The following is a 15,306-nucleotide window of genomic DNA, read 5'->3' on the forward strand; positions in this document are numbered from 1 at the left end:
TCTGTATTCTTCATCACAACTGAATATCATATAGCAAGGTAATAACGATTGTGGTTCTGAAATCTCACAATATTGAATTGCATTCTTTGATCAGGCACTTAATAGCTGTGTGTCTGTAGGCAAATTTCTTATTCCACAATCATGTAATCTAAATTCCCTCATCTACAAATATAAGCAACCCAAACTCAGACCAAATTTACTTATGCAATTTAAACACTTTTAATTTAGAGACAATAGATTCAACTAGCTTAATCCACATTCAGTGTGAAGTCCAAGGTCCTTCCTAGTGTCGCCACATAGTACCCAAGATACGAAGTAACTTATGTCTTCTGTTTCAGGAAAATCTGGGTCTCCTGACACCACAACATTAGCACTTAGAAATTATTGGTTTCTCTGCTCTGTTCACTATGGTATTTCCCGTGTTCTGAACACTAATTCAATAATAGAATTATTGTTGAATGAGTTAATTAACACACTGACCACCTTATATGTCCACATTCTTTAAACTCTCTTCTGCTGTTCAAAATAAAATTACTATTGAGGTTCCCATTAGTTAACAGTGTAAATGGCAAAGTATTAAAAAATTACGTCTTCTCTTGTCCTTTTACCACTAGAAAGTGAGCAGCAGAGATTTGTTTCCTCACTTTTATGATTTATCCTCCCACTTATCTGAAGGCAAGGACACTTGTAGACCTTTTTAGAATTTATTATTAAAATGAGAGAGTTATAAAATTCTAAGCACAGTGCCAGGAGCAGAGAAAGTTCTCAATAAAAAGAGTTTCTATGAACAGATGGAGTTCCATGCATTTATCAGTCTCTTTTGTCATGTAAAGACACAAGAATCTATGTAATATTGAAGTTTATGAAATTGCAAGTCATTTTATAAATGAGGAAATGGAGGAATGGAGAGGTTAATTAACTTGTTCATGGACACACAGCTTGTAAGGGACAGATTAGATCCAAGCCTGAAAATCATGCTTAAGTATTCTGGCAATGCCTAATGATTCTAAAAGTTGGTAATGTTCATTCTCAATTCCTTGTTTATCATATCAATGACAAGAAACCATTCACATAGTGATAGTAACCCAGAATTAGCAAAGCGTGATTGCTAAACACTCTCCTAAAGTCATTATTGCATTTTAGGAAACAGTACAATATATAGATTGCTTTTTATAAATATGTCTAAAATGTTAACATGAAAGACTTACTTTTCCCAACTCTATACCTGTAGGAAGTTTCTCAGTTTTTATCCTGCCTGTTTTCTCCCTTTTATTCACTTCAAAATCAAAGTTACATTAGGTTATTGATATGATAAAAACACATTAGGCCCTGTCCCGTTGGCTCAGCGGTAGAGCATCAGCCCAGAGTATGGAAAGCCCAGGTTCGACTCCTGGTCAGGGTACCCAGGAGAAGCACCCATCTGCTTTTTCATCCTTCTTCCTCTCCTTTTCCTCTATCTCTTTCTTCCCTTCCCGCAGCCAAGGCTCCATTGGAGCAAAGTTGGCCCGGGCACTGAGGACAGCTCCATGGCCTCTGCCTCAGGTGCTGGAATGGCTGTGTTTGCAGCAGAGTAACACCCCAGATGGACAGAGCAATGCCTCCCCTAGTGGGCATGCCGGGTGGATCCTGGTCCGGCACACGTGGGAGTCTGTCTGCCTCCCCCATGCTTCTTGTTTAGAAAAAATACAAAAAAACACACACAAAACAAACAAACAAACAAACAAAACATTTGTACGGAGAAAACTGGACTTAATTTAAAGACTATACTATTTCATTACCTTCTTGTATCCTTTCAGAACAGAATTCTTTTCAGCTGGATACAGATTTGTATTGGAGTGTGGTACATTCAGTTCATTGTAGGATGCTTGGTAACATCTCTGGCCTTCACTCACTGGATGCCATCAAAAATACCTCCCTGTGGCAACAAGAACAAAAAATAATAATAAATGTCTCCAACTATGTTGACAAATGTCCAGGGTAAAAAAAAAGTGAACATAACCCAAGAATGACTTTCAAATTTGGTGTGTGTCAGAAAAATCAGTCAAACTTCAGGGTCTCACAAACAGAGATTCTGATTGGGTAGATTTCTTCTGGGTCTAGGCAGTCACTTTTATACTAATCCGCAGGTGATGAGGGTTTGTCCTCCCACTTCTCAGAAGGAATTGAGAGTGAACATTACCAACTTTTAGAGTCATTAGTCATTGCCAGAATACCTAAGCATGATTTTCAGGCTTGGATCTATCTGTCCCTTACAAGCTGTGTGTCCATGAACAAGTTAATTAACCTCTCCATTCCTCCATTTCCTCATTTATAAAATGACTTGCAATTTCATAAACTCCAATATTACATAGATTCTTGTTTCTTTACTTGACAAAAGACAGAAATGCCACTACTGAGAACAAGGAACATGCAACTCTGTTGTTACAGCAACACAAAAATAGACTCTCAGCAGTAAAGTTGTCATAGAGAGTCTGGAGAGTTTGCTCCACATTATCAAGGACACCTGAGCAAAGGGAGATATTTGTGTCACCAAATTTTGGGCACTATAATCACACACTAATGAGAGCAGAGAGACAAAACAGTAGTAACTCATGCACAATCAGGAAATCCATTTCAACTTAAGGTAGAATTATAACATAGACTCTCTGTTTTGGAAATAAGGTTTATAATGTATCAGCCAAGGTTTTCCATTCAGTCAAAATGTTATAGTGGTCAAGAGCTTGAGATTTATGTATCTGATTATTTATTTTAACATTTTACTCAAAATCATTTTATTTTCTATGTATAGCATTAGTTATTGTTGCTTTAATAGAAGTAATGACGAATTGCTCTTGTGACTCTCCTGTTCAATTCTTTAAGCTTATAGAACACCTGGCTTTCCACAATGCCCATCTTTGTGTTTTAATTAACCAGCAGCTACAATTTAATCTTTATAAAAAGATGCTACAGGTAAAAATATTAAATATTTTTGTAATTGCACATTATACATATTTGTGAGGTAGATCACTACAAGGCAATTTGCTACATGTGGTTTGAATTGCAAGACAGTATTTACAAATATGAGCAACTAAATTGAAAACTGCACATTTTAGTTATAGTACTCTGCTATGTAATATTTGATCTATAAATATAAAATTTAAAATGTATTTAAAGTGCAACCCAAATTTAGGGTGAAATAATAATTCCTTGGACTACATTTGTAAGTAAAATCTAGAAGAGTGAATTGGAAAACAGACTTGAAGAAAACTATTACTTAGTAGAAATACTTTGTAACTTAAGGTATTTAAGGAAATAGTATTTACAGTTTGAAGAGTAAACTTCAATGAATTTCAAATACTCTCAGCATAAACTTGTAAAGAACTCATGTCTTTTTTTAAATTTCATGTCTTTCTATTTTAAATACCAGGATGTAAAGAAGAAATTGCAATATAAATCACAGAAAAATTTTACATGAATAATTTTAATAACAGACTTTCTTTGAGTGCAGGATATCCTCTTCAAAGGAAAAGACATGAGTGTATCTCTATACTGACACTATAATTTAGTCATGGTGATATATTGAACAAGTAAACATTTGTTGAGGAAAAAAATTAATTCTTCCTGAAAAATTTTATCCCCAGCTGTCTATTCCTGCCCCCATCAAATTTAATATTTGTTTAAAGGGCTTCTTGTTCATTTTTTTAAAACACAAGATTATCCTCTTCATTTTGATGAGTGTATTATCAAAACTGTTGTTGAAAAAATGAAAACCGAGAGAAGCCATGGGAGTTGGTTCATCCGGTTCCCCAAACGATCATGACCTTCTTTGCACAGAACAGTCTCCCTACAGCTCCCTGCTTGCTCTGTCTTTGCAAAGACGTTTCTTTTATTTGTTGAAATAGCTGGGATGTGCATTACTCTATCTCATGTGTGCAATTCAAGACAATCTTATAATTATCCACTTTAAAAATCTTACCTCTTCCACTCTCTCCCACATCAGACCTAGTTAACTGCCTCTGAATGAAAATTTCACAACGAAGAGGTATAATTTAAAGAAATTTTTTTAAATTGAAGTTTAAAATCCTCCTTGAACATGAAGATATTTTATGTCAGAATCACTAGTGACCTATTATAATCATTGCCATTTTGAGATGTTTGGAGTTTTAGGGATATTTTAATTATTTTCTGCCATAAGTGTTGGTATACAGCCCATGTGTAGACTACATATATTCATTTGTGTATTATCAGTTGTATAGGCAGTACATACATATAAACACAAACATATACATAGTTGCATGTATATGCATGCCTATATGTGTTAGTGTTTATATAACATCATATGTAGATATATTTCCTCCCAGCTGGATATTTCTTATTTGTCCTTATTAAACAGGATACTTAGCCTATCCTTGATCTTTTTGAATTGGTATGTTAAAGCCTTAAGCCCAAGCATGACTGTATTTGGAAATAAGGCCAATAACAAATAATAGAGGTTAGGTTAGGAGAGATCATGTGGATGGGGCCTTAATCCAAGAGGACTGATATCCTTATAAAAAGAGAAACACCAGTGATCCCTCTCTCTCTCTGCACATACAATAACTAACACTTATGGCATCTTGAATTTGGACTTCTGGCCTCCAGCACTGTGAGAAAATAATGCTTTGGGCCATAGCCGGTAGCTCAGTGGTAGAGCGTTAGCCTGGCATGTGGATGTCTCAGATTCAGTTCCAGGTCAGGGCACACAGGAGAAGCACCCATCTGTTTCTCCACCCCTCCCCTTCTTGCTTCTCTCTCACTCACTTCTTCTCTTGCAGCCATGGCTTGATTGGAGCTACTTGGCCCCAGGCACTAAGAAGAACTTAGTTGATGAGCAATGGAACAATAACCCAGATGGGCAGAGCATCGCCCCCTAGTGGTCTTGTCGGGTGGATACCTATCAGGGCATATATGGGGGTCTGTCTCTCTGCCTCTCCTCCTCTCACTGAATTAAAAATAAAAAATAATAATACTTTGTTCTTAGGTCACCAAGTCTGTGACATTTTGTTATGGCATCCTGAGCAGATAAATATGTCTGCTATATATATGGTTTTTTTCTCTAAGAGTTTACCTGTAATATTAGAAAATTTCCATCATGAGTGTGTAAGGGGGAACATAGACTCGTCCTTTAAATTATTTTCCCATGCCATCTGCCTCTGCACTTAAGATTCTCTAGTTCTCTAACTATAGAGCTAAACCCTCAACCCTTTGGATGTAGAAACTGACTGTTAAACCAGCCCACAGTCCCCAGGCTTTTAAAAATACCATATGTTATGTGTATATTTTTGACAAACTATAGAAATGATTCCTGAAAGTATAGTCATATGTGGATATTTCTGGATTGGTATAATCACTTTACACTTCTCCTATGCCCCACTTGTGGGTTGACTGACATGTGGTAAACTTGGATGGGTTCTATAAAAATTCTGTCTGACCCATACAAGAAAAAAACAGAGAAGCCTATAATAAGACATGATAGAATATTTACAGAGAGCTTAAAAAAGGGAAGTTTCATCACACTGTAGTAAAATTTATGGTTCAAATTTGAGAGCAGGGTGCTTTTTAAATCTAACCTCAGCTTGGATCATCTTCATGTTTGTTCTAATGCATCTACATCTACTAATTTTTTTTCTCTCTTAGCTGAAAAAAAACTTTCAAGGAAGAACATCACTTCCCATATGTTGGATTTGTCCTTAAATAAACAGAAAACCTCAGGTTAAATTTCCTTAAGGCTATATTACATTTGCTTTCCATCAAGTTTTTCATTTAGGCATTTCTACCAAGAAAATGAATACCTAATCTAGATATTCATTTTAAATTTAATGCATAAGTTCTGGAAAGCTTAGGGCAGCATAGGGCATAAGGTTTAGGCTGTCTATACACAACTGGTTGAGCAGGGACTGTCACCACTTAATAGTTACAGCTCCAAATTATTGGTTTCCAAACAATGTGTATACATACCATTATTGAGGATGCAAAACATTAGTTTTAATATGTTCAGGAGAATCTAAGAAAGCAACTTTCAGTAAAATATACTGGGATCTCTGTAGTATAACCTGAATATTCACCCTATCATGAAGATGGTAAGATTAATTCAAGTCAGCTTTTGATTCTGAAAGCGCTTTGGTCAGCTTGAATTTGCAAGTCAGCTGACTTAAGAAAGAAGCTTTATATCTCAGAGTTTTGGAATTCAGGATTGAATAAGGGTTATAGACTTGCAATATCTTCACAGGAGATAAAGGAAGTAACTGAGACACAGAAAAAGAAGTAAACATGTTCAGGGTTTGGGGACTGATGCAGGATGACAGTCTAATTCAAATCCCAGCAAACCAGACTCACAATGTCATCTCCATGCAGTAACTAACAAAGCAGAAGAAACTTTGATGAAATGAGGAAGGTGTGACATTTGAACTTTACTGTGTTGGAATTTTATGCGTGACTTGTTTTATGCTTTTCATCACCAAATAAATTTGAAGGATGTGTTTGGCGGGGGCAGACAGTTGGAAACAGCACTAGAAAGGGAGGAAAGGCCAGATCATAGATTCTTAGCATTAAATTAATTCTTGAAGTAAGAGGAACGTGACTAAATGATGAAATGCTATGATCATACTTGTGTGTGTATGTGGTGGGGGCCTATTAATGAGTTAACAATACATACAAAGAAAAGTAGAAATTATTTCAACATCTTCATACATGCACTTCCTAGAACTAAATCAAAAGATTTACTTATAGTCCTCATCAAACCTTGCTCCCTAAATTATTGCATAAATTTATATAAACTCTTGCTCCTACTTTTAACAAATCAAGTTGTACTCTCTCCATGAGTATTACCTGATGATATGACTGTGTCCTCGTCCTGCCGGGGCATGGTCCGCGGTATAGATTGTAGAAAAAACAGCATGTACTCCTTGAAATTCATAAATTTGTAACTAATTTGTGAGATTTTTTTTTTTTGGTGACAGAGATAGAAAGAGACAGAGAGAGGGACAGACAGACAGGAAGGGAGAGAGAGAGAGAGAGAGAGAGAGAGAGAGAGAGAGAGAGATTTTAATATAATCCTATTCAATGTTTTATACAGTGGTCCCCCGCTATCCAAGAGGGTATGTTCCAAGATGCTCAGTAGATGCCTGAAACCACAGATGGTACCAACCCTATTTTTATTAGGTTTTGTTCCTATACATACATAACTATAATAAAGGTTAATCTACAAATTAGGCACAGTATGAGAATAACAACAACAATAATAAAATAGAACAATCATAGCAATGTACTTTGATAAAATTTTCTTGAACGTGGCATTAGTAAGTAAAATAAAGGTTATTTGAACACAAACACTGCAAAACACAATGGTTGATCTGATAATTAGAGGGCCACTGCTGAGGAAACGGCAGGTAGAGGATACAGGCAGACCTCATTTTATTGCACTTTATTACACTTCATAAATATTGAACTTTATCAGTAACCATGGGTACCCTATCGCTTCGCACATAAGACTAACGTGAATCAACTTTGTTTTAGTTAATTTGCTATGTCAGTATGTATACATTAAGTGATAAAAATAGAGAGGCACACATGCACCAAATAAACATGTGCTTATGTGTCGAAACTTGTTGTGATAGAAACGGACAGAATTTTCTGGTAGACCTTATATAATATATATTGCCCCCATGGGGGAAGAAGGGATAAGGAAGTAATATAATTTAATAGAAATATTCTTTCTTATGTATTGATGGAAATCAAAATTGAGAATAGAAAGGGAGTCAGGTAAAACCAAGTGTCAAAATACACACAAAAAAATCAAAATTTTATAAGAAAATATATTCAATGCAGGTTACAAGTCACTGTTGCTTTTGTTATATTAGTATATGAAAGAATAAGCTACAGTAGTACTGAAATAACACCAGTCTACTTGAAGTTCTGTCAGGTTCCCTAAAATAAAGCCTAATCTCTCTTGCTCAGCTGTATGACTTGGCTCAAAACTGAAATTTAGGAAATAATTGAATGCTAAGAAATGTTTCTCTGTAAGCAAATACCTTGGATAAAAATATGCACACTATGGATGTAGGTGTGTACATTTATATATGTGTATTTTTGTTCATGTATGTATATATATTTAAAGGAAAAAAAAATTATTTCTAAATATGACTTAAAAATTAATTTGATATAAAAACTTCAGGAAATTTAGCCATTTAATCCATAGCAATCCATTTATTTATGAGCTACTAATTCTAATTTTTGTTTTTTACGAAAATTTTTTGTGAGATCACTTCCCTTTGTCATTAAGTTCATTTGCATAAATTCATTTTACATAGTTTATATTCATGCTTTACCAAGTTTTTTTTTTTTATCTTTTAGTGGTCTCTCACTTTCCCCACTGGCTCTGAAGGGTGTATTGAGTTTAAACATTAAATTCTAAGTGCTGATCACTACATATTTTAAAGATGCAGTCGATATAGTAAAAGCTGGCCCCTCCTATGAGTCGTGCTTTTGTATATTTCACTAAAGATTTTTTCCTTAACCTCAAGTTTATTTTCATATTTCTACATTTCATTATTGTTCTTTATTTTACTAATTTTGTAAAAATAGACAAGAAATTCTTGGAGCATAATAAATATAAGCTTTGCAATAAAAATTTGATATGAGTGCATGAGGAAAAGAGGAGCTGTATACAGAAAATTTTTCCTATATACTTTTACGTTTGTCATGTCCCAGCCTCTACAAGAGGGTGGTTGAGAAGAGTGGGAGATTTCACTATGCAACATTCTTAGAGAAATCATGTGTTCTATAAATTTAGGTTGCTTGATTATGTTGAAATGCAAGTGCTAAGTATAATTCCCAGATGAACATATTTATGCATATCATTCATTATTAACTTCTGTACAATATTAAATAAAAACACATCTCCAGGCTTTCAGGCATGAATTATAAATATGAATGCCACCATACTATTGATTACTGTTCTATATAGTTACTCTTTAATACGTATAGTAATGGAAAATAAATATGTTAAGAATCCTTCAATGATATAAACCATTTTTTTGGAAATTCTGATATATTTTCTATAAAAATCATACACTATGTCTACTATTACATGAAAAAAAGTTTATAAAATAGTCTATTTTTAATATAGTTTTCTATAACACATATATTTACAATTTGTGGAATATTATCAGTCTTTTTACATATGTTGGAACAATAAGATTTTTATAATAGAGAATGCATCCCTTTGTTATTAATAATAACAGTCTCTGAGTCATATCACTGTGTGAGCAGTTAGGATGTGCCATCTCTAATTTTCGCAGAAGAGTCTTATTTGCTAAAACTAGCTCAATATCAGGTGCAGGAGAAACCAAGTGATAATTAAATAAATTCAGAGCTTTCTGACCTCAAAGAGCCTATCATATAAGTAAGGAGATAGATTAAAAACAAAAAGATGATGCTACAATTTAAAACATTTTTCTTATGATATTTTAAATACTTTAATAACCCTTTCAGCTAATCATTTCACTTTTATTTGTCCCAAAGTATTTTTTCCCGTGTGTCTGTGTGTATAAGTACAAATTTTTATACAAACTTAAAAAATTAATTTTACTACTTTTAATAGAATCAGTAAATGAAACTTTCAACCTAAAATAAAAATGAAAACTTAATCAAATTCTTTTTTTTCAAATTCAGTATCAAAGTTCAAAAATTCCACATAACTCTTAGAAAAAACAAGGCAACAGAATTGAGTCTATAATTGGGCATGCTCAGATAAAGGACCACTATGGGGAAGGAATAATTTCTAAATACAGTCACCCTTATTTCTGGTCAGAAAGTAATCACTATTTCCAAGCTACACTGGGCTGAATTTTCTGCTAAGAAAGGTGATAATACAGAACTCTATGAAAGTTAATCTTCTAATGAGAACTCCAAAGTGATCTCAAAAAATAAGCCTGACCAGGCAGTGGCGCAGTGGATAGAGCATCGGACTAGGATGCGGAGGACCCAGGTTCCAGACCCTGAGGTCACCAGCTTGAGCACGGGCTCATATGGTTTGAGCAAAGCTCACCAGCTTGGACCCAAGGTCGCTGGCTGGAACAAGGGGTTACTCAGTCTGCTGTAGTCCCATGGTCAAGGCATATATGAGAAAGCAATCAATGAACAACTAAAGAGCCACAACAAAAAACTAATGATTAATGCTTCTCATCTCTCTCTATTCCTGTCTGTCCCTGTCTATCCCTCTCTCTGACTCTCTCACTGTCTCTGTAAAAAAAAAAATATATATATATATATATATATATTGGATTTGTTAAAATAAAGAATTACACATTAAATTCCAAGTTAACAAGCTTGTAGTATTAATGTAAAAATAGGGTGTGATGTATTTACATTTTTTTTCTTTTTCAACACTTTTTTAAGTGAGAAATTAATTTATACCAAGATCACAGTGATTTTCATTACTGAGAAACTTCTAGAGGTATTTCAAGTAAATAAAAAAGAATTTTTAAAATACTGTTAATTTCTATTGTTGATCCAAAACAGCCATTTCCAAATGTTACTCATTATTGCATAATTTTGTTTTGTGCATTCATACCATTATAGTATTTAGTTTGATTATATCTTAACCATCATGTGTTAGTAGCTTACTTTTCTGTCTTAAACACCATTGTTTCCTTTTCTTTGCTTACTTTTTCCCCCTTTTATGTCTACTTTAAAGGTGTGTGAAATTTGGTTAGGAATGTTCTGTGCAGTCTGTAAGTGAGCCAGAGAGATACTGACTCTGAAGAGCAAGAATCTTTCCACACTCCTCATTACCCCACTTCTAACCTGTGTATATGAGCTTTTGTACAGGTGCTTCCTGCTCTCAGATTACTCTCTAAGAACAAAAGTATAAAACAGAAAACACCCAGTGTTAAAAACACCAGTTTATTTGCTGCATAAGAGGGTAGGCAGAGAGCAAGCTATGTTGGCACATGATCACCAACATCACGAGCTGCTGAGCTACGGTCCAGTCTGTGCTGAAGGGCCCACACCTTCTCCGCTCACACTAGCCTGACGCGCTTAGTGACCAGGGTGCTACTGCGGGAGTTGTGGTTGCTGAGCCCCATCAGCTCCTAGAACTAGGTGATTTGGGATCCAGGCATAAAAGTTGGGATGCTGTATATGTGGACCAGCTCATTCCAGGAAAAACCCTGATACCTGGTCTTACTCTTGGAGAAGTCTGGAGAGAGAGAGAGCAGGGCTGTGGCCACCAACTCCTCAGGCCCTCAGGAGGACCCTAGTCAGGTCCCATGCACAGGCTGAATAGAACTGAACCATCTGGGACCAGCTGGGAAAATATGCAGTGAACTCCTTCCCAGAGAGAAACAGAGAGAGAAGCCTTTTTGCCTTTATTAGGAGCACTAAACCCCGGTGGGTAGGCACAGGGAGAGTTTGTGCACCCACTTTAAAATGGCATTTTTGTTTCATATTGTTTTTTGTGACTCGTAAATGTAAGCCCCTTGCATATCAGAGATAAGTGATTTGGGAGGTCCATTTGTCAGGGAACAACTACAGATGTTGGGGCATTAGATGTGTAAGAAAAGTCCTTCTAGGGCAGTGGCCCCCAACCTTTTTTGGGCCACGGACAGGTTTAATGTCAAAAAATATTTTCACGGACCGGCCTTTAGGGTGGGACGGATAAATATATAATGTGATCGAGACAAGCATCAAGAGTGAGTCTTAGACGGATGTAACAGAGGGAATCTGGTCATTTTTTAAAAATAAAACATCGTTCAGATTTAAATATAAATAAAATGGAAATAATGTAAGTTATTTATTCTTTCTCTGCAGACTGGTACCAAATGGCCCACGGACCAGTACTGGTCCGTAGCCTGGGGGTTGAGGACCACTGCTCTAGGGTGAAGCTGGAAGTTTGGTTTTATTGTTGAAGCAAGCCAGAGGGAGGATGTGGGAAAGGGCCCTCTGGCTCTTTTGAGCTTCAGGAAAGATCCCTGTCAACACCCAGGTGAAAGCTAATAAGAAATTGAAGCCTGGTGCAGCAGCTGGTTAAATATGCATCAAACCTTCCAGGGAAAGACTGGGAGATGGTGTTGCTGTCTGCCCCCCTGCACTGAGCCTGAAAGGAACAGCAGTGGGGAGAGCTCCAGAATCCACCTGTGTAACAACTTCTCCTTTGTTTACTATAGCCTTGTGAGACTCAATGCCAATCCCATTGGCTATACGAGATAGGTGCTTTGGGCATCCATGCATTGGGTAGCAACTTTAAAAGTGGGGTGCTTGGCCCAAGCCCTTCGCTTTTTCAGAGAGGAGTCTTTCCCACCTGTTTCAATGTGAGTATTTTCTCAGTAATCTATTGTGTAGGAGTCACACAATCTAGTTTCTGGATTTCTTCACAGGGAATCACTCCAGGTGTAATCTTTGTGTCCACAGGCAGGAAAACTCAGAGCTTCTTATGTCACCACCTTGGAAGCATCGTTTCTTTCTTCTTTGATTAACTGCATTTGGGATGTGGAATATGCTTCCTTTTGAGTAGATTTTCCAAAGAAATATGCAAAAAAAAATAAGAAATGAGGGAGAAAGAAAATTCTAACCCTACAGAATGCGCAATGCTATTGTCAATCTCCCTCATTGTAGTCTTGCAGTCTATGTATTAGAATTATTGTTCCTAACTCTCCACAGCTTCTTGACACAGGTTAGGTCCAATATATAACCACCTGGTTTGCCATGGGCATGTGTCAGCCACCATTCTGTACATTTCCACATTTTACTGCCATCCCTCCGGACTCAAATGTGCATATAGTGCAGCAAACTTTTCTTTTTTTCTTACTGATGTGTACATTTCATTAGTATAAAGATGTATGTGAGCATAGTTTTCTTCAAGAAACAAGGAAAAACATCTCACTCCTCATATCAGCTGCCTCAGAGCAGCTGTCTGTAAACAACTCTCTCCCTCAAGTTGACTCATCAAAGAATAAAGAAGATCCTTGGTTTAAAATGTCTAGTCCAAATTCTGATATCTAATGAGTTCTGAAAAATTACTGGGACAGAGTTAGTGCTTAAACTTTCTTGAATAATTCCATTATATCATTAAGATATTCTTAGACTAAGGTCTTTTCTTTTTCTTAAATGAGGCAATAAACAAAACTCTTCCTGTACCATGGAAAATGTATTCATTTTCACATGGCCCTTTGAGTCTATTTTAAATATGATACCCATTTATAAATGGGTTACTGAGCTGATGGTAGAATAAGAAATGACCTCCCAAGCATTCAGACATTGAACGAAGAATAAAACTTGGCAGTCTAGGTTAAAATGTAAGATATGGTGACATCAAAATACAGTCATTTTAAAATTCAGTATGAGAAATAATTATTTTAAAGAATTTGAATCGTATATTCAGAGTTGCTCTTTGGAGTGGTATTGAACCTGTATTTTGAGTAAGCCTAGAATTAGTATGGAGTAGATATATCATTATTTGGATTTTTTTCTCTACAGTCTATCACACCCTTAAGTCTCTGAGTTGAACATTTCTGGAAGGAGAATGCATTAAAGTCTCAGAACAGCAACAAGACAGAAGAAAAGCTACTCTCAACACAACCGTATTAGACTCAGCACTCCACTGGCGCATTCTCAGGCACACTTCCTTCCCAAATCCCCAATTCACAATACCTTGATTGTAGAAGAGTTGTTACTCCTCTTCTCCAACTTTCACTCTTTTACTAATTCTCTTCCCACAAAACTCTGACTGCATAACTAAATGTAGCTTCAAGGGAAGCACACTCCCCTCTGCCAACACCTTTAGGTAAAACAACACTTGCAGGAATTAAGTTACTCACCCAGGTGCAAAAGTAAAATGAAAATCTGTTTGTTTGATATTATTTCTCAGAGTTTTCCCAGAGTGTTTAGCTTATCACTCAAATTTGTGGGCCCAATATTATATACGCTATTGAAATAATACAAAATGTTAGAAATTTGAGGGTACCATGCTCAATGTTGGAATTTTAATTAATATTTTGTCAAATTTTATCAGAAAACTTATGGTGCTCAGATAATCCATTTCATTTATTTTTTAATTTTAAAAAAGACCGAATATTGAATCCAAAAATATGACTATTATTTTCTGCTTTCAGGTGCCATTTCTACCATATGTGACACCTAAAACAAATCTCCTTCTAAAAAATGATATCAACCCTGGCTGGATAGCTTAGTTGGGTAGAGCATCATCCTGAAGCACAGAAGTTCCTGGTTCAATTCCTGGTCAGGGCAAACACAGGAACAGATACATGTTCCTGTCTCTCTCCCTCTATCTCTAAAATCAATAAAATAAACATTAAAAAAGGAAAATTATATGTTTGAATTTTAAATACTCTTTTATTTTTTACATTAGCATTTTTTTCAAGTTGATATCTAATATTCAGTGACCTATTCACATGAAATGCTTTTTATACAATTCAGGAAATTAGTGATTCCTTATACCATGTTCACTCCTTTTTGCCTTATGCTGTTTTTCTCTCTGTAGAGTACTTACAACCATATAAACTAGTTTGATTTACTCCCCAGTTCTTCACTGTCTCCTTTTATACATTGAAATAAGTTCCTTGCAAAATGAAAGTTATCTGCCTTTTTTGTTATCTAAGTCTAAAATATAAAACAATTTATAATATAGGTATTCAACAAAAAATAAATTAATATACCTTTCAGCTCTAAATAATCCTAGGTGCAAGCACTTCATAGAAACTTATTAGACTTATTAGACTTATTTGATGTATGATACTTAATGGCAAGAAAACAAGTGAATCATTTTAAATCATATGGATAGTGTGCAGCCTGGTTTTTACTAAAAGGCAAGTCAGTTAACTTATTCTAAGACTTATTATACTACATAGCCTCAGTACATGCAGCCTCATAATCTCAGTTAAAATGTGATATTTTAAATTATATTCCATTCTATATATTATTCCATGAAGCCTGGAATTATAATATTTCTATAGTTAAATATTTTCAATGTAGTCTTATAAAATTGTATCAATTTAAGCAATGTACATCCCTGTTGCCTTGTACTACCAGACATCTCACAATTTTTATCATTGGTTGAAGTTTGTGCATTTTCATACTTCATTTATTAGGATGATAGCTTTTGGTTTCAACCCTTGTTTCCAGAGTGTTGAGATGATTCTAAGTCATAATGTTGACATTTCTGATATTAAGTGGCAAATTCAGATTTATCTTTACCACACATTTTATTAAAATGCATTGATGCTTAAGTATTCAAAAATGAGTATCAAGGGCTAAATTTAATCTACAATA

At 35.3% G+C, this 15,306-nt stretch overlaps 1 pseudogene; it reads right to left on the minus strand.

Annotated features, from left to right (window-relative positions):
- Nucleotides 1-5,250: 5,250 nt before the first annotated feature.
- On the minus strand, nucleotides 5,251-5,339 carry LOC136327767 (small nucleolar RNA U3; annotated as a pseudogene).
- Between the last annotated feature and the right edge of the window lie 9,967 nt (nucleotides 5,340-15,306).

This window comes from Saccopteryx bilineata, chromosome 2, assembly GCF_036850765.1.
Source record: "Saccopteryx bilineata isolate mSacBil1 chromosome 2, mSacBil1_pri_phased_curated, whole genome shotgun sequence".
Taxonomy (NCBI): Eukaryota; Metazoa; Chordata; class Mammalia; order Chiroptera; family Emballonuridae; genus Saccopteryx; species Saccopteryx bilineata.